Source organism: Capsicum annuum, chromosome 3 (assembly GCF_002878395.1).
Source record: "Capsicum annuum cultivar UCD-10X-F1 chromosome 3, UCD10Xv1.1, whole genome shotgun sequence".
In the NCBI taxonomy this organism is placed as follows: domain Eukaryota; kingdom Viridiplantae; phylum Streptophyta; class Magnoliopsida; order Solanales; family Solanaceae; genus Capsicum; species Capsicum annuum.
The window spans coordinates 210,853,860-210,878,818 of NC_061113.1; positions in this window are offsets into that span (position 1 = coordinate 210,853,860).

A 24,959-nucleotide genomic window follows, 5' to 3' on the forward strand; every position below is an offset into this window, starting at 1 on the left:
AGTGGTGTTTAAAGATCAGTGGTGATGGTAATTTACGATACCGAGGGAGGTTGTGTGTTCCTGATAACGATGGATTATGGCAAAGGGTTTTGGCTAAGGTGCGTGAGTTGCACTATGTTGTTCATCCCGTCTCAACAAAGATGTATCATTATCTTAAGGAGATCTATTAGTGGAATGGTACGAAGAGAGATATGGCAGATTTTATGGCCAAGTGCAGGGTATGTTAACAGGTTAAGCTTGAGCACATAAGGCCAGGAGGGTTGTATCAAGAAATTGATTTGCCCAAATGGAAGTGGGAAATGATCAATATGGACTTCGTTACCGGTCTTTCTAGGTCTCAGAATTAGTATGATTAGATCTAGGTCATCTTGGATAGGATGACTAAGTGTGCTCACTTTTTTCTAGTTTGGACTACCTTTTCGGCAGAGGATTATGCGAATCTATATCTTTAGGATATTGTGAAGCTGCACGGTGTGCCTGTTTTGATTATTTCTGATCATGGTATACATTTTACATCTCACTTCTGGTGGTCTTTCCAGAAAGGGTTGAGGATTAAGGTTAGTCTGAGTATTGCTTTCCATCCGCAGTCGGATGGGCAAGCGGAGAGAACTATTCAAACATTAGAGGATATGCTTCGGACTTGTGTGATTGACTATGGAGGCAATTAGGTTGAGCATCTATCTTTGGTGGAGTTTGCTTACAATAATAGCTATCATTCGAGTATTGGTATGGCTCCTTTTAAGGCATTGTACGGTAGGAGGTGTAGATCTCCTATTGGTTGGTTTAAGCTTGGTGAGGTGGACAAGTTTTGGCCCAAATTTGGTTTATCAAATTATGGAGAAGGTGAAGGTGATTCAGGATAGGCTTAAAGCTTCCCAAAGTCGCCAAAAGTCCTATGCGGATGTTAGGGGTAGAGACTTAGATTTTGAGGTCGGAGATAGGGTATTCCTCAAGGGTCTCTCATGAAAGGAATGGTGCAATTTGGCAAAAAGGAGAAACTTAGTCCTCGGTATGTTGGTCCTTATGTGATTTTACAGAGAGTTGGCAATGTTGCTTATGAGTTGGAGTTGCCATCTAGATTAAGTTTGCTTCATTCAGTCTTTCATGTTTCTATGTTAAGGAAGTGCATTAGTGACCCTTCTTCAGTTGTTTCTTTGGAAGGATTGGGTATTTTAGATTCCTTATCTTATGAAGAATTCCCAATTGATATATTAGATAGGCAAGTTCGTCAGTTACGAACCAAGGATGTGGCTTTGATTAAGGTTCTATGACAGAATCATAAGGTGGAAGAAGCTACTTGGGAAGAGGAATAGGACATGTAGTCCAAATATCTGCATTTGTTTTCTGCTCCTGGGATTCATGCGGAAGGTATGTGTTCTTGAACACATCTTTATTTTCTAAGTTTGTTGAAGGAAAGATTAATATCTTTTCCCCTTTGTTTTTGAACTTTGATGAGGATTCGGAATATGTTTGATAATTCAAATGACTCTATGTGTGGTTACCCTTACCTTGTCCATTATTTGGGGATGAATGTTCCTAGTGGGAGGAACTGAAACATCCTGGGTTTTGATCTTTAGAAAACTTCCTAGAATTTTCATTCTCCGGACCTAATACGATTCATGGGTACGAGCCATATATTAGGGTACGAGTGGAATGGTCCTGCCATATGCTGACCAATGTTAGTTGGTGGGATGGTTTTGGTCACTGGAATAGGTACGACTTAGAGGTATGAGTTGTAGGGCTTGGTATGAGTCTTATTAGGGAATCATATGGTGGGCAGTGTTTGATCCTCCTGGTATTCATTTTGCCAGGGATATGGGTCATGGGTACGGATCGTATGATGTGGTTACGACTTGGTTTGATGAGTCGTATACGTGATAGTGTCTGATCCAATGTTGAGGCTTGGATACGAGTGGTGGAAACCAATCGTATAGGAGGGTACGAGTCGTTTGGGTCAGTCGTATCCCTGTGATGGGATTTTTATGCAACTTAAGTGGGGGTATTTTGGACATTTCCCCACTTAACCTAATAGGTTCCAACAACTTCTAATATGCTTAGGAGGTTATTTACCCTAATATTCTATTTATTAACATTTAGAAACTACTCCAAAACAGTCCATAATTCTCTCAAAAGCTTTTGGGGCAAGAGAGCTAGGGTTTCAACTAAAGGATTTCTTTGGGGCTTGTGTTGGTGATTTCCTTCCATTACTTCTTCAGTATAAGGCATGATTCTCTTCTCTCATTATAATTTCAACTAAAGGCATGGTTTATATGATTGATTTCATGGTTTTACTATTTCATCATTATGGTTTTCAACTATTATTTGGGGGTTTTGATATTAAATGCTTGGTTATGGTTTCTTATAATTTTTATTATGCTTTTATATGCATTAATGGTGGTTTTGGACAATTGGATTGTATGGTAATGGTTTAATGGTCTTTGGAATTGTTTTTGGTTATATTATGCCTCTAATGTGTTTAATAAAATTCTTATAAAGGTATATTCATTGCATTGACTACTTTTAATGGAACTCTTGCATGTTTTAAAATTGTTAAAGGAATTATGCATGGTTTAAATGGTTTGAAAAGGCTAAAGGCTAAATGGTTATGCTTTTGGGGAACATGGAAGTCTCCTTAGTGGTTTAATATGGTATATGGGAGGGCACTTGAAAGTTCCCTTAACCTTAATAGTTTGCTTATGGATATTGCTTTTAAGTAAGGGGTGGCATGACGATATTAGAACCTTAATAGTTTGCCTATGGATATTGCTTGTAAGTAAGGGGTGGCATGACGATATCACTAATATTGGACTTGGTTAATAAAATGGTAAGTGGATTGGTTGGTTATTTGAAAACGGTTTTAATTGGACATTAATGGCGAGATGTGTAGTAAAGCTGTGGAAGGTGGCGATCCCGAGGGGACCAAAACTGAAAACTCGTATTTGTCGATATGAGGATTGGTCTTAGTGGACCATATGCTTGATGTCAGACTATTGGGGGATGTACTAGTCATCCCATGGGACACTATCCTGGTTGTGAAGATACACGCACTGGGGCCCTTTCAATAGGGAGAGATAAACCCATATCGCCTGTGGGTGGTTTAGAACGGCCAAGCTACACAGTCCAGGTAAAGGTTTTAAAGTCATGCTAAACTCGGTCCCATTTCTCATCATATATATATATATATATATGTATGGTTGGGTGCATTGAATGGTTTTACTTGGTTTTATAGCTGGCATTATTTTATCTTTTTCCTGAGATTCATGCTAGAGGCCACTCGCTAAACCATCTACTAGCAGCTATATACCCATGCTATGTAGGAACCAACCGTTCAACTCCTCCTATATAGTGATTGACTCAGGGTCAACACTTGGACTGAAGTAGTGAGCTTCCATCCTTTCGAATGACATTTTCTCATGTTATGGATATTGTTAAACGTTTTGACTTTATTTTGGATATTGGTTTTTGTTATGGTTGGGGGCATGTCCCAACCAGATTTATTTACTCTTTTGGATAGAGGCTTTGTGGTACTTCTGGGGGTTGGAATGGGTAGGATCGACATTGGTATTTGATTTGGCATTGGTTTTGGTGTTGGGGCTTACACCCTTGGACGATATTATTGGTTGCTTCATTGTATTATATTTTTTGATTTATTATCACACTATGTGTTGGTATTCTCTTTGTTCATTGACTGGTTTATGGCCTAAGGTTTGGTTGGTATGGTTTATTTGGTACGGTTGGACTCAATTGGGTTGGTCACAGTTATGATCCTATCCCAGAGTCTTCATGAGAGCATTTACTCTATCTTGTTATATGCTTAAATTCAGCGCATCTAAGGATGGATATAGGTGGTTGGGTTAGGTAACTGGGGGCGGTCCTCGTTCTTGGTTGGACTTAGGATGCCCATTATGACAAGGCCCAAGTTTGGGTCATGTCATGTTTGTTTGTATCCTAATCTTTCACGCAATTGTTTGATGGCATACCCTTTCTCTATCATTATCCCCTGAGTAGGATTTAGACCATGGTCTAGCCCTCCTTATGCTTCAGGTTGGAGCTTTCCTATCTTAAAGGATTCATCGAGATTGTATCCAGCTTTTGCCAATAACTTATAGGCATTTGGGTCAAAACCCTCATTCGTACACTTTTCAGATAATATTTTATGCAGATCAAGATTAGATGTCTTAACAATCCCTTCCATCGATCTTGAAGGTGGTTAATCACATAGATTTGCTTAATAGGAAAAGTCAACCCTCCTAACATATTTTGCTGCAACCTAGATGATTGGACTTCAACCTTCCTTTCCTTTAGGACAACGAATAATTTGGGTCACCTTCTTACTCGACAATGCCATAGTGGTTTCAGGTAATTTATTCATATCAGAAGATGTTGGAATCTTTTCAACCACCACCGTTTCCTTTCCACCTACCTTAACATTCTTCTTTGTACCATCAACCTCCTTTATAGGGCACACCTCACCAACATTTACCTCCTTTCGCATATGTTTCTTCAAGTAAAATTTTGCATCTGCAAAATGGGCTTCTGCTTTAGTAAAAGGCTCATCGTCAACAACTACCTTCTTTTGGACTCCATTTTCAAAGTACTTAAAGCATTGATGGTTTATGGACGTAATCACTCTGTTATCATGTATCCATGGCCTTTGTCATAACATCAATCACATACATTAATACGCTTGAGCTCATATATCCCATGTTGATTTCCAGTTTTATAGAACCTCTGGCTCTTTGCCCCCTTGATTGAACCCCTGAATCATAAGACGATATTCAGACAATTCATCCATCGAGATTCCAAGCCTTTTTACAGTGTGAATTGGAAGAATATTAACTCCAGAACCATCATAAATCATAATTCTTTTCACTTTGTGCCCATGCACATAGCCAACCATATACAAGGAATAATTTTGTGATGTCTTGCCCAACAAGAGGTCATTATCAGTGATTGTGATCTTTGCATCACAAGTGTTCACTTCTTTAGAAAGAGACTTAATGGGTTCTTGATGTGACAGGATTAATGGAGATGAGTCTCCCATTGTTTTCTCGTCTTTATTGATATTATTACATGAGGCCTTGATGCCAACATAAGATATTTCCCCACAAAACCAACTCTACAATAATTCCTCCAATGTTACTAGGTAATGGGGCTTTTAATGATAATTCTTCTCAATTTTCATGTTTCTCACATTCTTCTCCACCAATTTATTTTGGGGTCTTTTGATCATCTTCTCTTGTTGCTATTTTGCTTGGATCTTTTTATAAGATCATTTTACAATATCTCTGCCTAGTCACCAAGATCCATCTTTCATCATCAGTGTGCTCAATAAGGGGTTGAATTTCTTCTAATGATTCCTTCTTTACTACTACTTCGTTCATCATAGGAAGAGGCAATGGCCTACTAACATTGATGGGTTCAAAGTCGCCAAATTTATTCATCTTTTGCGGGTTTGGGATTAGGACATCATCATATTCATGCACTTCTGCAAAGAAATATGGGATCAAGTGAACTAAAAATGATAGATACTTGATTTGAAATTTGTTTCTCATCTTCGAGCAGTATCTTTCCTTCATGGGTCAAGTCCATGACCTTTTCCTTAAAGATAAAACACTTTTCTATGGGATGGCCCAACAACCGATGATATTTGCAGTAGTTCGGACACTAGTACTTCCAGCTATGTCTGGACACTTCATTTTAGGTAACTCAAAGAATTTATATGTAAGGAGCTCCTCAAAGATTGCTGGGACATCTGAATCCAAAAACGAATACTCTTTTGCTTGCATCTTCTTTAGAGTCAACTTTTTGCTGGCAGTACTCTGGAAAGATGTGATTTTCATACATTACTTTTTACTTAACTTGGTGGTGACCCTTAATGGTGCGGCATTAACATTAAACGCCTCTTTACTTTTAGACTTTGGCACAAACTTTCCCCTTTTCTTCACTTCTAGTTTGTCTTTTCCTTTTTGGGGCTCGTAAATAGGTCATCCTTGATTTCCACTTGAGGACATGCTTAACTCCATATCATGAGCGCATGTGGAAAGTTCTTCAAATGACTTGGATTTGTTGCCCTATAAGATGTAACAAAGCCCCCAATGTATTCCTTAAATACACATTTCTATCCTATAAGCCTTACTAAGTCTGTCTTTACAATTAAGACTCGCGTTCTGTCTTTACAATTAAGACTCGCGTTCTTCCATCGATTGATGAACTCAATGATGCATTCATCTTCTCATTGGAGCTTATTCATAAGTTCAACCATACTTACAATACATATCGTGCAATAGAAATGATTGAGAAATTCATGTTCGAGTTGTTCCCAACTGTCAACAGAACCAGACTCGAGGTCAGTATACCAATCAAATACATTTCCTTGTAAAGAGCTCATGAACTGTTTAAAAACATAATCTCCATAAGTTCCAACATTGTCGCATATTTCAACAAAGTGTGCAACATATTGCTTTGGGTTTCCTTTACCATCAAATTATTGAAAATTTAGAGGTTTATAACCTGCGGACATCTTTAATCCATCAATTCTTAAAGTATATGGCTTAGCATATGTGATAGTTGGTTTGGAAGTAATATCGTACTTGTCTTTAATAGTTCCCATAATAAAGTCCTTCAGTTGGTGAATTAGGATTAACCCATCAGTAGATACTTGTAGTTCATGCCTTTGCTTCACAGATGAATCTCCTGTGTCCTATTCTATCGGATGCTTCCCCGATGCATGACTTGAGCCTCCCTCTATAACACTTTAACTCTGTCTATCAACTTGACTATCCGTTTATCCTGATCTTGCACATATTTTGTTAGGCCTTCAATCACCTTAGCCAAACTTGAAAGTTGTTCTTCAATAGTGGAGGTGTTAGTCGCCATTGCTTGGATAACCATAGAAGATGAAGGATTATAACATGGATTTTCCCTCAAACAGAAATCTGAGAAAAATAGTTCATGCGGAGAAGTGGAGCAGACTTAGTGATCAAGGCATAATCATCTTCATGCATGGTGTGATCCTTAGTCTTAAATGGGCTAAGTCGAGTTAAAGTCTTCTCAAGGATCTCAACGATATTCTTCCCTTCTTCCAACTCATTGGAAAAAAATCTTGCCCCCTTTGAAGGCTGTATATCAAATGCAGAAGCTACTACAAACGAAACTTCAGGTGTTTGTTGTCCTAGTAAGTTTGCTTTGTTCCTAGTAATAGGCCCCACACTTTCTATGGTAGCATCAAGTATGTTATCCACCTTAGAGAAAAACTTAGAGTGAGTAGCCTTAGCAACAATAGATTTGGAGTAAAACTTCTTGGATGCCATTTTGGTATTCTTAAATAGGATAATTAATATGAAGAGATGAGAGGTAGAGAAGGACCCACTAGGCTATCCAGAATTTATAGATGACAAATTTTCCAAGTCAAGAAAAACAATAATCGAGACAAGAAAATTGAAATAACAAAATATAATATTTGATTTCAAATGTAGTAACTATTATAATATCTATGATAATCCTCTGATTCTTCAAAGTAATATGAACTTGGACTTGATTTGGATTCAAGGGCTTGGGTAGCTTGATCTTGAATCTTCGTCTTCGTACTTGAATTTGAATATTAGTTCATCACAAACACTTGGATGATTGCCTCGAAAGATGAATGTGAACATGCAACTTGATCTTGAACAAAATTTCCTCCGTTCTTGATCTTGAACTTGATCTTGAGCTTGATTGCTTGAAACTTATAACTTGCAGAGAAATTATGGTTTTTGATCCACGAGATCTCTTCTTGCTTCTTGTTTCTCTAAAAATCCTCCCTTTGTGAGTTATGACGACCCCTATTTATAGTTGGAGGAGCAAGACAATTGTGTGATTTGATTGGTTGATTTAAAATTGACCCATCATATTTTTTGGTGAAAAGCTCTAATTTGATTGGCTAGAACTTGTCATATGCACACATAGCATGATTCTAGTGGCTGATTTTATTTAACTTGGATGACCACATAATATCAACACATACCATGCTTTTAGTGGCTCATTTCATTTAACTTGGATTGCCACATAATATTGACACATGTCATTTTTAGTGGATCATTTTATTTAACTTGGATTGCCACATAATATTGACACATGCCATGCTTTTAGTGGCTCATTTCATTTAACATGGATTGCCACTTTATATGACAAGAGACATGGGCTGGGACTTTTAAACTGATAGTTATACTCTCTTGAGAGAATTGTAAGAGAAAAATGATGAAATTAGGGTTTTGGAAATGGGTTCTCATATTTATAAAGGCTCAAAAAGAGTGGGAAATGACCAAAATACCATTGCAAAAATGCCCTTGAATTGCTGGAAAAATGTTCTTGATGACATCCGTGTCAGGCCGACAGGTCCTTGATAGGCCGTCACGAATGGTCGTCACAAAAGGGGTTCAAATTCTTGATTTTCTACCCATGGCTTACAATGTTGTCAAAAATATCGTCAAAATGTGACGACGTAGCAAAAAAGGTTGTCAGAAACGTGATAGCCCATCAGATATGTCGTCACTGTTTTCTAGCTTGATAGGCTGGAGTAAAAAAGGCATAAGTCTTTGCTCCGATATCGGATTTAGGAAAACTTTTTATGGTTGGAAAGATAATTCAAAGATATTTGATTTGATATATAAAAATCAACCAGTTCTTCACATACAACGAGTTATGGTTGATTGAAGTTGACCCAAATTTTGACGGGCACTAAAACTTGAATGATAGGAAAGTTTTCAACTCGTCCATGAGTTAGGGGACCTCTATGATCTTAATTCATGATCGAATAGATTCCCACATGATTTCAAAGTATTTCATACTTGGAAGGATATTTCTGAAATATTTTGACTCGGATTTTCGCTTTACCAAATACGCTCTAAGGTTCAGACTGGAAGAGGGTTTTGCTGGGCATTACAGTTTATGACTCCAATGTACCTCTCATCGATGATTTCAATCTTTTTGACATCGTTGATCCACTGATGGTGTTGTTTCCCATCTTGTTGAGAGAGGATAAACTGATGAATCATTTGCCAAAAAAAGTGTTGATAAAGAAATCTTGGGATTTTGAAGGTCGAAACAGGGGAATGATTCTTCCAAAAGATGATGCCGCTACAGCGAGCAGATCGCACGCTCTTGAACACATCGAATGTTTGCTGAACGACACAAAAATGGTCGAGCGAACGACTTTTCTATGCGACAACACTGTGGCAAACCTGCAAGAGGTCTGGGCTTATGGGGTACTAACTGGACACTTGAAGCCTGTGTATATAGAAGATCTTGTGAAATAGAAATTTTTAATTTCAAGTCACCCTTCACTTTATTACATGTACGTGTAGTGACAATAATTTTTTTCTAATGAAAGTTGAGTTTTTTATAATGCAATAGATTAGATTGTCAATCTGTTGCAACAGTGGGAAGACCTATTTGAATAATCTAATAATCTAAGTCGAATCTGTTGTAACAGTAGATAATTTCTATAAATAATCTAACAATCTAAGTCTAATCAGTTGCAACAGTGGAAAGACCTGTTTGATAATTTATATAGATGACCTAAATTTTACAACATATGCCTAAATTTTTTTGATATTTTCCAATAGTTACGCTTGAATATCCATGTGCTAGTTGACAACAAAACAGTAGCAAATACATACACCACCATGAAAATTTTAGCAATTAGGCTTCAATATTCACGTTCCCAACAACACCAAACCAGTAGCAATAACGGCAACAATGTAGTATCTTTTTGCTCGATTTTGTTTCTCTTCAGAAGCCTTTACTTTGTTCAGCAAACCCCAGATTACATGATTTGCTTGTGAAGGGTGTCGTTCTTCATACCAATCAAAGTAATCGCATGCACCCAATTTCTATAAAAAACAGAACACAACTACAAAATAATTACAAGTCAATAATTAATCAATTAATTAAATAAAAAAATATTACCTTTGAAATCTTACAAGTAAAAAACATACGACCCAGATTTTGTTGAGTCCAAGAAGTCTTTAATAGAGCTTTATGACCGCACTTACGATATCGAAAATCTTTATCGCAAAAAACAGTGGAAGATATGCTCGACATTGTCAAGGTCAGTTGGAAAAAATGAAAGTAATAATTTAAAGAATTTGGATAGATAAAAGAAAATGATGATGAAGAAGAATATTTGGAAATTTAGGGTTAAATTTTAGGAGGAAGATGAATATATAAGACAATGGGGGAAAAAAATGGCCGTTGGGGGCCAAGTGACGGCAAGTCAGTGAAATGTGTCAGGACTGACACTAACACATTTGATGCCTATTTTATTTTACGTGTTTAAAATGAGCATGTCTACTTGATGCCTATTTTATTTTAGGTGTTTGAACTGAACACCGTCGATGGGTTGGCCTTTTTTATTTCCGTTCACTTTAAGCTTTGTACACGTAGTGACAATTTTTTATGTCCAACAAAAGTTGAATTTTTATAATGCAACATATTCTCCATCTGTTGTAACAGTTATCTTACCTGTTCTGACATATAGTTTATCTGTTGTAATAAGTTGGTCATCTGTTGAATTATCTCGATGTTTTTATCTAAAGTCTATCTGTTGCAACAGTGGGAAAACCTATTTGATAAATTCCAACAGATAACCTACCTGTTGCAACATATGTATAAATCTTTTTGATTATTCCAATAGATGTGTCATCTATTGCAACAGATAAAGTCCATCTATTGTAACATACGTCTAAATCTGTTCTTTTTTTTCCCAATAGATGTGTCATCTGTTGCATTATATTGATATTTTTATCTAAAGTCCATCTGTTGCAACAGTGGAAAGACCTATTTGATAAATTCCAACAGATTACCTACCTGTTGCAACAATGTCTAAATCTGTTCAAATTTTCCAATAGATGTGTCATCTGTTGCAACAGATTCATTATCTGTTGCAATATTTGAATCTAGTATTCCTATTCAATTATAAGTTCAAATCTAAAGAATAAATAAAATTCGTAGAAAAAATAAAATAAATCGAAGCCTTCATAAATTAGCTGAAATAAGTCAATAAATAAATGAAATGTAAAAAAATTGTTATGGGTATAGATCTCAACAAACACATCAACAGTAATTTAAGTATACTACGAAGGATTGCTTTGACAGGCTCAAGCTATAAAGATCTACTCAGTATGGACAAGTTGTTCTTCATCCGGTGCTATGGAATTCGGCTTTGCTCGTCATGGATCTTTATTGTCACTTAGTACGGTTTCTGCGCTTTCTGTTCTCTATATTTCCATAAAAAGAGTAGTATGTTGTCAATGTTGTTCAGCAGTAGCTTCTTCTAAATCCACCTAGAAAGCTAGAATTAGTCAATGCTAATCACGAATATACAACAAAACGAAAAAGGATAACTCATCTCTTCTAGCAAATCAAGCAGGTCTTCCTCCTATTTTAAATTATCCCAAATATATTATATTTTTGTTGTAACAATGAATCAACTGTTGGGACAAATTTTTACATGAGGAAAACCCTGTGTGATAATTTCCAATGGATGAACCATTCGTTGCAATATATGAATCATCTGTTGCAGCAGATAGGTCATCTATTGGTACAAATAAAAGTTGTACGAAGAGCTGTTTGATTTTCTAAAATAGATGAGACATATGTTGCACCAGATAAAGTATCTACTACAACAGGTTAGTCAACTGTTGCAATAGATGTATATATCTGTTTGTTAATTTTCAGCAGATGTGTCATTTGTTGAAACAGATATGTGTCTATTTGTTTTGTCAGTTCGAAGAGATATAATATATTCACCTTCTTCAGCTCGTGCTTCTCTCCCTTGGACATTTTATGTTGCTCAGTGCAACACGTAGACAGAGGTGTTGCAATTTTGGTTTTTTTGATGCCTGATAATGCCCTAGAAATCACTCTCCTTCTTCTCTTAGCCCTAATCTCTAATGGAATGGATGGAAATAAAATCATCTTTGATGGAATGAGACCCCTCTTAGATGTCAATTCCTTTACAGAAGCAGTTAATGCATTAATAGCATTAATCACTACATCATGTTTCGCCCTGTAGTCTTGATATTTGCATGCAGAACATTCGCTAGGAGAGGAAAAATCTGTATAACCAGTACGATCATACTTATAATGGTTTGCTTTAAATACTGTAAGAGGAGTATCATTAGCACCAACAACAGCACCACTACCACTACCAATATCTTCATTAACAACAACAAGCCCAGCCTCCAAAACTATTTTTCTTATAATGACTGTTGCTCCAAATAATTCCATTTTTATTCTGTCGATGATCTTAGGGTCCGATAAAGTTTGCACAGACTGTAAAGTAAGAAAAAATGGCATCTTCAGCTCTTGATTGGTCAGAACTAGTGACGAATGCACATTCTAAGATAAATCAATACATATATTAGAATGATGATTAGATCACTCAAAAAAAACATTAATTAAAAGAAAAAATTAATTATAATTATACTTACTGCATCTTTCGGGCGGGGGGGGGGGGGGGAGGGGGGGGAGGGTTGAAAAATTAAAAAAATTTGCATTTTTATCAGTTTTGGCCAACAACCATCTCAAGATTCTTGGACAGGAAACTCCTACCTGGTAGTTCACTTGTTGTCTCAAATAAGGAATGGCTTCAAACGGCCAAGCCTATAAAATAACGCCAATAAATCAAAACCATTATTGAGCAAAAAAATAAATGATATCATAATAGAAGAAAGAAACATTTACCATGAAAGCCCATGGGAAGCCATATAAGTTGACTGTCTTTGGCGCTAACGGAGTCAACAAATATTTGACAGTCATTTTGAAGCTTTCATACCCCCAAGGATAGCTGTTAAACTCCTCAAGATCCTCGGAGAGCTTTATTAAACTGAGGCTTATGATGTTGTTAATGTCTCTCGCCTAAAGAATATTATGTACAAACCAAACTAAGCATAATGACTGCTTGTGCTTCTTTGAAAGTCCTTTACCTTTCAACACTTCTATCAAATTTATGTTTTTAAAGCTTGGACCAACAATGGACACCAGGTTATCACGATCACACGACTTGCCTTTGCCTTTTTTGGGTGTGTGAGGTGCTTTTTTTTGGGTTGGAATAGGTATAACTTGAGAAGGAGGATAACATTTTAGTCCAGTAACTATGGCAAACTCCTTCCAACCAAAAAAAAATTGGCATGCCACAGTAATTTATCCATACCTCATCTATCTTATCTTTGTTTTCATACATAAACCTATGCTTGAGAAATTCATATACCATTTTCATTTTGAAACGAGCATTTTTTTCCTCCGGCAAATCAAGATATTTCCTAATGTAGCTGTCCCTGAAATAAGTAACCAATTTTCGTACATAAAGTATTTTTCTGAAGGCGTCAAAAGATTTTCCCATGGCTGACTCAACAACGAAATCACCCATTAAATCTGTGGCACCATCGCACACATTCTCACAGGATAACGATCAATGCTGAGTCTTTAACCAGCTCTTCGGTGAAAGGGATGTTAGCATCTGCATTATCTCTTTTGAAACATTCCTCCTTCCCGTGTTCATCATATTCTGCTCCCGATTGAGATAACGCTTGTAAAGCAAGCTCATAGAGTGGTGGATGTAGCCTAGATGCTTCACTTGTTCCTTTACTTGGACTTGATTCGATTTTTGTTCTTTTGGGAACCATATTATCTAAAATTAAAAAGAATATAAAATAATATATTATTGTTGATTAATGCATCGTTCAAAAAGGATAACAGTAAATCAAACAAGCAAAATAGTAAAATAACAGTTGCAACAAATCACCGATCTGTTGCACCAAGTAGTATATCTGTTGCAGCATATAACTAAAATATTGCAGAGGATGAGTAATCTATTGCAACAATACAAAACATACCACTCATCTTTTAAGATAGATAAATGGTCTGTTTAATAGATCACACAACTGTTGTGACATCATCTGTTGCAACATATGATTGATCTATTGGAATAGTTAAATAATCCATAGCAAAGACTGAGTAATCTATTGTGACAATAGAAAATATATCACTCATCTGTTGAGAAAGATGAATGGTCTATAAAACAGGTCTGACATCTATTGCAACACATGAGTGATCTGTTGGAACAGTTATCAATGGTCAATATTGTTTAGATTTCTTTTAACATAGGGTCGCCTATCGCGGTAGATGAATGATCAGTTGGAAAAATCAAGTCTTGGACTTTTCCTTTAGGAAGAGTTGGTAGGATTTTATCCGACTGGAGGTTCATCTGTTATATTAGATCATTAATTTGATGGTTCTTCCATTGCACCAGATGGTTAATTAATTGTATCAAATTTTTTATCTGAAGCTTAATCTGTTGCAATATATGGTGAAGTTGTTCATCAGATTATTAATCTGTTGCATCAGATGGTTGATCTATTGCATCATATGATAAATTTGTTGCATCAGATGGTTAATATATTGCACCAGATGGTTAATCTGTTGGAGGAAATAGTAGTACGATTTTGTTAAACAAAAAATAGTAATTTCAACATTTTTACCAAGAACAAGAACAGAACAAATCAAACCAAATTGTCCTTTTGTTTTTATAAACACAAACAATAAAAATCAAACTTCAAAAAAATGCAATAAACAACAAAATATCATAATTCACTTTGAAAAGAGAGGAGAAAAAATACCAGAAATTAGGATTTTATTCAGACCATATTTTAAATTAGTGCAACAATTATTGAAATTGTTAACCAATACTATAAGAGAACTTGGCTCAAATTCCTAGTTTTATTTCAAACTAAAAAGGACATAAATTTTTACCTATGAAACAAGAAAAGGATCGATAAAGAATTCAAAGCTGTTGTGGACGGAGAGCAAGGTTGTCACGTCGATTGAAGTTGAAAAGGAACTCGAAGCCCAACTATTTATAGTCAGATATTAAAGTCGTCGAGGATTGAAATGAGAAATTTGCAGAACAGTTAGTTGGGAGAGAGTTGAGAGAAGCTGTTGAGAGAGTGATGAGGACAGGTTGATTGATTTAAAGAGGAGAACTCAAAGCCCAACTATTTGTCATCAGGGGTTGAAGGGAGAAATTTTGCAGAACTGTTGGTTGGGAGAGAGTTGAGAGAAGCTGTAGAGAAGGAGTGGTTGATTTGGATTGAAGAGGGTGTGGGCTGAGTTGATTTGTATTTTTGAAAATATTAGACAGTTTTAAAAATATTAATCAACTCCATAATTAACTTGATCAAGTTTCCTAATAATGTTTGACCTTATCTGTTGGTCAATGTCACCAATCCTTCATTCAAGACTTAAAAGACACCTATTGTTCAATTTTCTCAAGAAACTAACTTATTTTTCAAAAAATATTTTTCACGTAAAATATTTTCTTTCAGACCAAACGATACCCAAAGAGTCCATCCATAATTGAATTTAATATTATATAGTATTTTTTAAATATGTAAATTGATTTAGCTATTTAATAACTTTTCAAAATTTTCATTTAAATTATCTGAATCTAACAATACATATTTTCTAAATATCCAACTTTTATTTTGTCTATTTAACAAATTTATTTTAAAAAATCAATTTAGAGTGAAAGATAAAATAAAAATACATATATCGTTAGAATTAAGCTTTACAATATAAGGAGATGATTGTTATTATTTAAGAATTAATGATATTTACTCTCTAAAACAACAAGAATTGAAAAATATTTGTTGCTTTAATTTGAAATGCGGTCGGAATAAAACCCTAATTTATGGTATTTCTTCTCTTTTCTTTTCTTCTCTTTTGTTATTTGATTTCGAAGTTTAATTTGTTGCGCCTGTTGCTGGGTTGATTTGTTCTTATTCTTGGTAAAAATGGTGATATTATTATTGTTCTGTTGAACAAAATTGTGCTACTATTTTTTTCTCCAACAGATTATCCATCTGGTGCAACATATTAACCATCTGATGCAAAAACTTTAGCATATAATATAATAGACCAACCATCTAATGGAACAAAAGAACCATCAGATTAAAATTATGATGCAACCGATTAACTATCTGATGCAATAGATTAACCATCTGATGCAATAGATTAAGCATATGATGCAACAGATTTAGCATATGATGAAACAGTTTAACCATCTGATACAACAGTTTAACCATCCAATACAACAGACTATGCATATGTTTCAATAGATTAACTATCTGATACAATAGGTTTACTATCGAATGCAATAGAGGAACCATCAGATTAAAAATCTGATGTAACAGATTAATCATCTGATGCAATAGAGAAAACATTGGATTAAAGATCTGATGCAATAGGTGAACCTCCTGTTGGAAAAAATCCTATCAACTTTTCCAACATGACATGTCCAAGACTTGATTTTTCCAACTAATCATTCATCTGTCACGATAGACGACCCTTCTTTTGGAAAAAATCTAACCAATATTTACCATTGATAACTGTTCCAACAGATCACTCATATGTTTTAACTAATGTGTGACCTATTGCACAGACCATCCATCTTTCTCAATATATGAGGGATATATTTTGTATTATGGCAACAAATTACTCAGTTGTTAATATAGGTTAGGTAATTGTTCCAGATCACTCATATGTTACAATAGATGTATGATCTGTTGCATAGACCATTTATCTTTCTCAACAGATAAGTGATATATTTTGTATTATTGCAACAGATTACTCATCTATTGCAACAGGTTATTTAACTTTTCTAAACTATCACTCATATGTTGCAACAGATGTCTGATCTATTTCCTAGACCATTCATCTGTCTTAAAACATGAGTGATATGTTTTGTATTATTGTAACAGATTATTCAGCCATTGGAACAGGTTATTTATTTAGTGCAACAAATAACCTATCTTGTGCAATTGATGTGTGATTTGTTGTAACTGTTATTTTATTATTTTGCATGTTAGATTTACTGTTATCCCTTTTTTAAATATGCATTAATCAACTATAATATATTTTTTTATATTCCTGTTAATTTTAGATAATATGGCTCCCAAAAGAACAGAAACCGAATCAAGTCCAAGTAAAGAAACAAGTGAAGCAACTAGGCTACATCCACCACTCTATGAGCTTGCTTGACAAGCGTCATCTCAATTGGGAGCAAAATTTGATGAAAACGGGGAAGAGGAATGTTTCAAAAGAGATGATCCAAATGCTAATAGCCTTTTCACCGAAGAGTTGGTCAAAACCTTCAGCATTGATCGTTATCCGATGAGAATGCAGTACGATGGTGCCACAGATTTAATGGGTGATTTTGTCGTTAAGTTAGCCATGGGAAAATCTTTTAAATCCTTTAGAAAAATACTTTGAGAAAAAAATTGCATGCTTATTTCAGGACAGCTGCTTTGGGAAATATCTTGATTTGCGGGAGGACAACAATGCTCATTTCCAAATGAAAGTGGCATATGAACTTCTCAAGCGTAGGTTTATGTATGAAAACAAAGGTAAGATGGATGAGGTGTGGATAAATTACTGCAACATCTATTTTTTCTTTATTGGAAGGAGTTTGCCATAGTTACTGGACTCTAATATTATCATCCTTATCTTTCTTATGTTATACCTATTCTAACCCAAAAAAGCACCCCACACACCCAAAAAAGGCAAAGGCAAGTCATGTGATCATGATGACCTGGTGTCCATTGTTGGTCCAAGCTTCAAAAATAAAAATTTGATAGAAGCGTTGAAAGGTAAAAGAATTTCTAAGAAGCACAAGCAGTCATTGTGCTTGGTTTGGTTCGTACATAATATTCTTTGGGAGAGAGACGTTAACAAAAACATAAGCGTTGATTTAATAAAGCTCTCCGAGGATCTTGAGGCATTTAACAGCTATCCTTGGGTTATGAAAGATTCAAATGGCTGTCAAATATTTGCTAACTCCGTTAGCGCCAAAGACAGTCAACTTATATGACTTTCCATTAACTTTCATGATAAATATTTATTTCTTTTATTATGATATCATTCATTTTTACTCAATAATGGTTTTGATTTATCGGTGTTATTTTATAGTCTTGGGCGTTTGAAGTCATCCCTTATTTGAGACAATGAGTGAACTACAAGGAAAAAGTTTTCGGTTGAACAATCTTGAGATGGTTGTCGGCCATAAATAATAAAAATGCAAAATTTCTTGATCTCTTCAACCCCCGAAATAATGCAGTAAATATAATTATAATTAATTTTTTGCTTTAATTAATGATTTTTTTGAATGGTTAAATCATCATTCTAATATATGTAATAATTTATGTCAGATTGTGCATCCGTCGCTTGTTCCGAACAATCGAGAGTTGAAGATGCCATTTTATCTTATTTTATGGTTTGTGCAAACTTTATTGGACCCCAAGGTCATTGACAGAATAAAAATAAAATTGTTTGGAGCAACAACCATTATAAGAAAAACAATTTTGAAAGGTAGGCTTATTGTTGTTGATGGTATTAGTGGTGATGGAGCTATTGGTGGTGGTAGTGGTGCTGTTGTTGGTGCTAATGATGATCCTCTAACAGTATTTAAATACAAACCATTATGAGTCTGATCATACTGGTTATACAAATTTTGTCTCTCCTAATGAATGTTTTGGATGCAAATGTCAAGAATGCAAGGAGAAACATGATGTAGCGATTAATGCTATTAATGCATTAACTTCTTCTGTAAAGGAATTGACATCTAATAGGGATATCATTACATTAAAGAGGATTTCCTATCCATCCACTCTATTAGAGATTAAGACTAACAGGAGAAGGAAAGTAATTTCCAAGGCATTATCAAGCATCCAAAAAAGAAAAATTGCAACTCTTCTTTTCGTTTTTTGCATTGAGCAATGTACAATGGCTAGTGGAGAGCAGCATGAGTTGAAGAATGTGAATATAAATATGTCTATTCCAACTAAAAAATAGACACATATCTGTTTCAACAAATGACATATTTGTTGAAAATTATCAAACAGATATATACATCTATTGCAACAATTAACTAACTTGTTGCATCAGATAAAGTATCTCTTGCAACATATGTCTCATCTATTTTAGCAAATCAAATAGCTCTTCGTACTGCTTTTATTTGGACCAAAAGATGACCTATCTGTTGTAATAGATAAGTCATATATTGCAACAGATGGTTCATTCGTTAGAAATTACTATACAGGTTAAAAATTTATCTCAATAGTTGATTCATCTGTTGCGATAGAAATATAATTTATTTGGGATAATTTAAAACAGGAGGAAGACCTATTTGATTTTTCTAGAAAAAATGAGTTATCCTTTTCTATTTTATTGTATCCCCATGATTAACATTGACTAATTCTGGCTTTTCAGGTGGATGTAGAAGCTATTACTGAACAACATTGACAATAAGCTACTCCTTTTATGGAAATACAAAAAACAAAAAGCGCAGAAACTGTACGTAAGCGACAATAAAGATCCACGACAACTAAAGCCGAATTCCATAGCACCAGATGAATAATAACTTGTCCATATTGAGTAGATATTTATAGCTCGAGTCTGTCAAAGTAACAACCTCACCCCTACTTACGAATTCTTGGCGTCAATACTTAAATTATTGATGTATTTCTTGAGATCGGTAGCCATAAATTTTTTTTACATTTTATTTATTCGTTGATTTATGTCAGCTAATTTCTGAAGGCTTCGATTTATTTTATTTTGTCTATGAATTTTATTTTTTTCTTAGATTTGAACTTATTAATTGAAATGAAATACTAGATTCAAATATTGCAACAAATAATGTATCTGTTGCAAAAGATGACAGATCTGTTGAAAAATATCAAATAGATTTAGACATATGTTGCAACGGGTAGGTAATCTGTTGGAAATTATCAAATATATAATCCTACTATTGCAACAAATAGACTTAGATAGAAACATCTACATAATCCAATAGATGACCAACCTATTGCAACAGATAAACTATATGTCAGAACAGGTAGAATATCTGTTACAACAGATGGATAATTTGTGGCATTATAAAATTCAAATTTCATTAGACATAAATAATTGTCACTACATGTAAAAAAGTAAAAGTTAATTGAAATAAAAAAGATGAAATCCATCGACAATGTTCAGTTTAAACACCTAAAATAAAATAGTCATCAAGTAGACAGTTTCCATTTTAAACACGTAAATAAAATATGCATCAAATGTGTCAGTTTGTCACTTTTTGCCTTGTTGGCTGGTTGCGTGTAATTCATGAAGTCAAGGCTCGTTGAACCCCCATTTTTGCTGATTTGGCCCCCAACGGTTATTTTTCTCCTATGTTTTATCTATTCATCTTCTTCCTAAAATTTAATCCTAAGTTCCCAAAGCTTCTTTTTCTTCTTCATTTTTTTTATCTATCTAAATTCATCTCAATTATTTGTATTTTTTCCTACCTATTTTTTTTATTCTTTCCAATTGAGCTTAACAATGTCGAGCTCATCTTCTATTTTTTTTGTGAGAAAGATTTTCGATATTGTAAGTGAGGTCATGAAACTCTATTGAAGACTTCTTAGACTCAAAAAAATCCAGGTCATAGGTTTTTTACTTGTAAGATTTCAAAGGTAATATTTCTTATTTAATTAGTTGATTAATTACTGACTTGTAATTATTTTATAATTGTGTTCTTATTTTTACAGAAATTGGGTGGATGTGATTACTTTGATTGGTATGAAGAATGGCACCCTTAACAAGAAAATCATGTAATCTGGGTTTGTTGCAGAAAGTCAAAGCTTTTGAAGATAAACAAAATCGAGCAAGAAGATACTACATTATTGTCGTTATTGCTACTTGTTTGGTGGTGTTGGGCACATGGATATTCAAGCCTAATTTCTAAAATTTTCATGGTGATGTATTTGCTACTGGTTTGGCATTTTTGAGCACATGGATATTGAAGTGTTATTATTGGAAAATATCAAACAAATTTAGGCATAGATTGCAAATTTAGGTCATCTGTTGGAAATTATCAAATAAGTCTTCCCAATGTTGTAACAGATTAGACTTAGATTAGATAGAAATAACATCGACATAATGCAACAGATGATCAACCTATTACAACAGATAAACTATCTGCTAGAACAGATAAAATATATTTTATAACACATTAAGAATCTATTGCATTATAAAAAACTCAACTTTCATCACAAAAAAATTATTGCCACTACATGTACATGTAATGTAAAGTGAAGTGTAACTTGAAATAAAAAATATTATTTCACAGACTGTTCTTTATAAATAGGGTCCAAGCATCTAGTTAGTACCCCCATAAGGCCAGAACTCTTGCATGATTTCCACAGCGTTATCACAAAGAAAGGTCATTGTCTTGACCATTTCAGTTCCAGTTAGCAATCATTCGATGTGTGCAAGCACGTGCGAGCCACATACAAAACTGGTCTCATTTTTTGGAAGGTTCATTCCCTTATTTCGACCTTCAAAATCCCATGATTTCTTCATTAATACTTCCACTGGAAAATGATACATCAGTTTACTTTGCCTCACCAAGATTGAGAACTGGTCCATCAGTGGTTATACGTGGATAAAAAAAATGACCTCGTCAATGGCAGGTTTATTGCAGTCATAAACATTAATTTTCCCCTCCTCGAGTAGTTTCTCAATAGCCCATTAATGTATGCCATCCAGGCTCATGGATACAAGAATCCTCTTTGCCTCGGTCCAGCTTTTGCCATGTTGATTTGGCCTCTCCCCTCTAACATATTTTATCATTTCTCTTTCATCCCATTCCAACATAGAAACTAACGAATCAAATCCTATGCCATAGGATGAAGCTAGATCATTGAGTTTATCATACTTATCCTTGAGCTTCTTGTAGAAGTCGAGGTCCATTATCCTATAGGCAGTGTCATAAGCTTCCGGGTACACTAATTGCCTTTTCCTTATGAGGTAGAGAATTTTGTCAACATACTGTGATATAAGAATTCAATTTTTAAATAGGTTAGTAATTGTAAATATGCAACTGATGGTCCATATTTTTCATAGGGTTCTCTGAATCAATAATCCAACGCAATTTATGCAACAAATTAATAATAAGTTGTAACAGAACCACTTCTAGTTGCACCAGAATACCCAACTGTTTCAACAGATTTCACATCTGTTACGTAGCTTCTTCTTCATGGAGTATATTAGAAGGATACATTAGGAAAAATAAACTTACCTTATCCTTGTAGCACATACGCATATCTGCCATAATCTGGAAGTTTTGGGGGGGGGGGGGAGACAGGCCTGGGATAAGTTGATATGTCTCACTTGGCATTCTTGGCCCATCTTAGATCCCTCTTCTCTTTGGCGCCAAGTTTCGCGTATATGTCGACCTTCTTCAATAACCCCTAAACTTTAATATTTTTTAATTTCTGACTGGATAGTATGTCGCGAATTGCTCTTTTTTTTCTCCTAACCACCGCTGTAGGAGTGTATGGCTCCCTCACCTTCTTGGATGGTATAAAACCCTTCTTGGATTTGAATTATTCGATAGTTTTAGAAATAGAATCTATCTTTTCAAGAGTTTATCATGGATATCCTTGCACTCTTTGTATTTGCAACGAGAACACAAGGGTAAAGATGGGTGATAAGGACCAGTGTAAGGGCGAGAGGGACTTGTGTAAGGATGGGGAGACCTGTGAAAGAGGTTTTTCAAACATATTTATTTTTTCTTGAGCATCAACATGCTCATCATCACGAGTGGTAGTGGCATCAGCATGCCTGCCACTAACACCAACAACTCCACCAGAAGAAGAACCCAGATTTGCCTTAGTAGGTTGGTCATAAAGAGCCTCAACATTAGGCTGACATTGCCTGTCTGCTCTTCCTATGGTTGTTGCTCAGGCAATTCTTTTTTTATTAACTCCACCATTAGGTTTGCTATAGTATTAACATGACCAAGAGTAATAAAAGAATTCATCCCTAACTCTTGCTCAGTAGACAAAATCCATGGACTCACAACCTATAAAATAGATAGATACATTTAAATCATATAATATAATAATTTTTACAGTTGGATGTTAACACAGACAACTTATGCAATAGATGATTTGTATGTTGCAACAGATAAATAATATGTTATATCAGATTACCCATCTGTTGCCTAGTTTGCAGTAGATGGTTAAAATCCATTTAACTCGAGTTCAGAGAACCAGAGCAACAAATGAATAATCTGATGCAAAATATCAATCATCTGTCACAATATATTACCAATATATTGCACCAGTTGGCACAAGACAAGTAATCTATTGGGTTACATATTATGCAATATTTGATCTCTATGTCGCAATAGATTAACAATATGTTACATCAGATTACCCATCTGTTGCATAATTTTAAGTAGATGCTTAATCTATTAAGAGTCGGGTTCAGAGAACCATAGCAACAGATGGGTAATCTGATGCAAGATATCAATAATTTGTCGCAATAGATTAACCATATATTGCACTCTTTAGAATAGGACGGGTAATCTACCACAATAGATATCCCATCAAGTGCATCAGATATAATATCTGTTGCACCAGATATGACATTTGTTCAATATCTTTCATTGAGTCAAATTATTTTTCTTGAAGAAGACGTACTGTATCATTCGAAGGCTTAAAAAGATCATTCTTCTTAATTCTTGTGTTGTTCTTTGCAGCCAACCACCTAAACATGCTTGGATAAAAAACCTCATCCAAGTAATTCATTACCTTCTTTCGGAGAGGAGGAATGGCTTCAAATGCCCAAGCAAAAAAATGTAAATAAAAAGCAAGAAAAAAAAGTCATAATAACTATATTCAATATAAATAAATGGATGAGTAAAAATAGTGATTAATTTTACTATGAAAGACCAAGGAAAGCCATATAATAAGGTCATCCCTGGGGATAGCTTTGTCAGTAAAAATTTGACAGACAAGTAGAAGTTATCATATCCTCAGGGATAGTTGTTGAATTTGTCAAACTCCTCAACACGCGCCAATAAATCATCTTCTATGACCTTGTTGACGTGTCTTGCCAATATAACTGAATGGGAAAACAAAACTAAGCACAATTACTCCCTGTACTTCTTTGGTATGGTTTTATCCTTGAGATCTGTCATCAAATCTAATGATTTGTAGCCTCGTCCAGCAATGTTCAACAACCCATCTATTTTTTCTTGCATTTGTTGGTTTTGCTGGGTGGTCACTGGGACAATTCCTTCCCTCTATTTTCTTGTGGTGGTTTGTCTATCCTTCTTTGTAAGACTCCACAAAATTCTCTCGTAGTTTGAGCCTTAGAGCGTGTCAAGGAAGTGTAAGTCCAAACCTAAAATATTGAGAAGTGACTTCCCAAGTGGAAAATATTTTAAAACATGTAGAATTTCCCTAATATTAACTTTTTTTTTCACGTATATGATTGAATAAGCTTTCTATCGATACCAATTTCGTCAAAATCCGACATTGGATGAGGAAGTTATGGCCATTTTACTAAGAGCTGTCAGAACTGTCCAGGTATGACAGACAGGTTGACGGACCATCGAGCTTGTGACAAACCTTCGCCCAAACTATCACAACCAAGGCAGTGACTCTCTATTCTAGCCCATGTGTGATGGACAAGACGTCGGACCATCATGCTAATGACAGATCGTCGCTAAGACCATTGCAACTGAGGAAGTGCAGCCTTTTTCTAACCAACATGCGATGGATGATCCGATGGGCCATAAGACTAGCGATGGAATGCCACTCCGACCATCGCAAATCCCGTTCAATATTTTAAAGTCATTTTCAAAAAGGACTTTTCGGTCTTCTCCCACCCCTTTTAACCCTTATATATATCTTGAACGAAGCTGAGGGCTTCATTCTTCATTTTCAACATCAAATTTAGGATTTCCTACAAGATCAAAACCATTCTTTCTTCAAGAAGAAAAAATTAAGAAATCAAGAATCTCTCTAAGAGCCTTCAAGAAAGAGTTTCCTAAGGTATGCAGATGTTGATTCTTGGGCTTTCATCCAAAAAGCTCA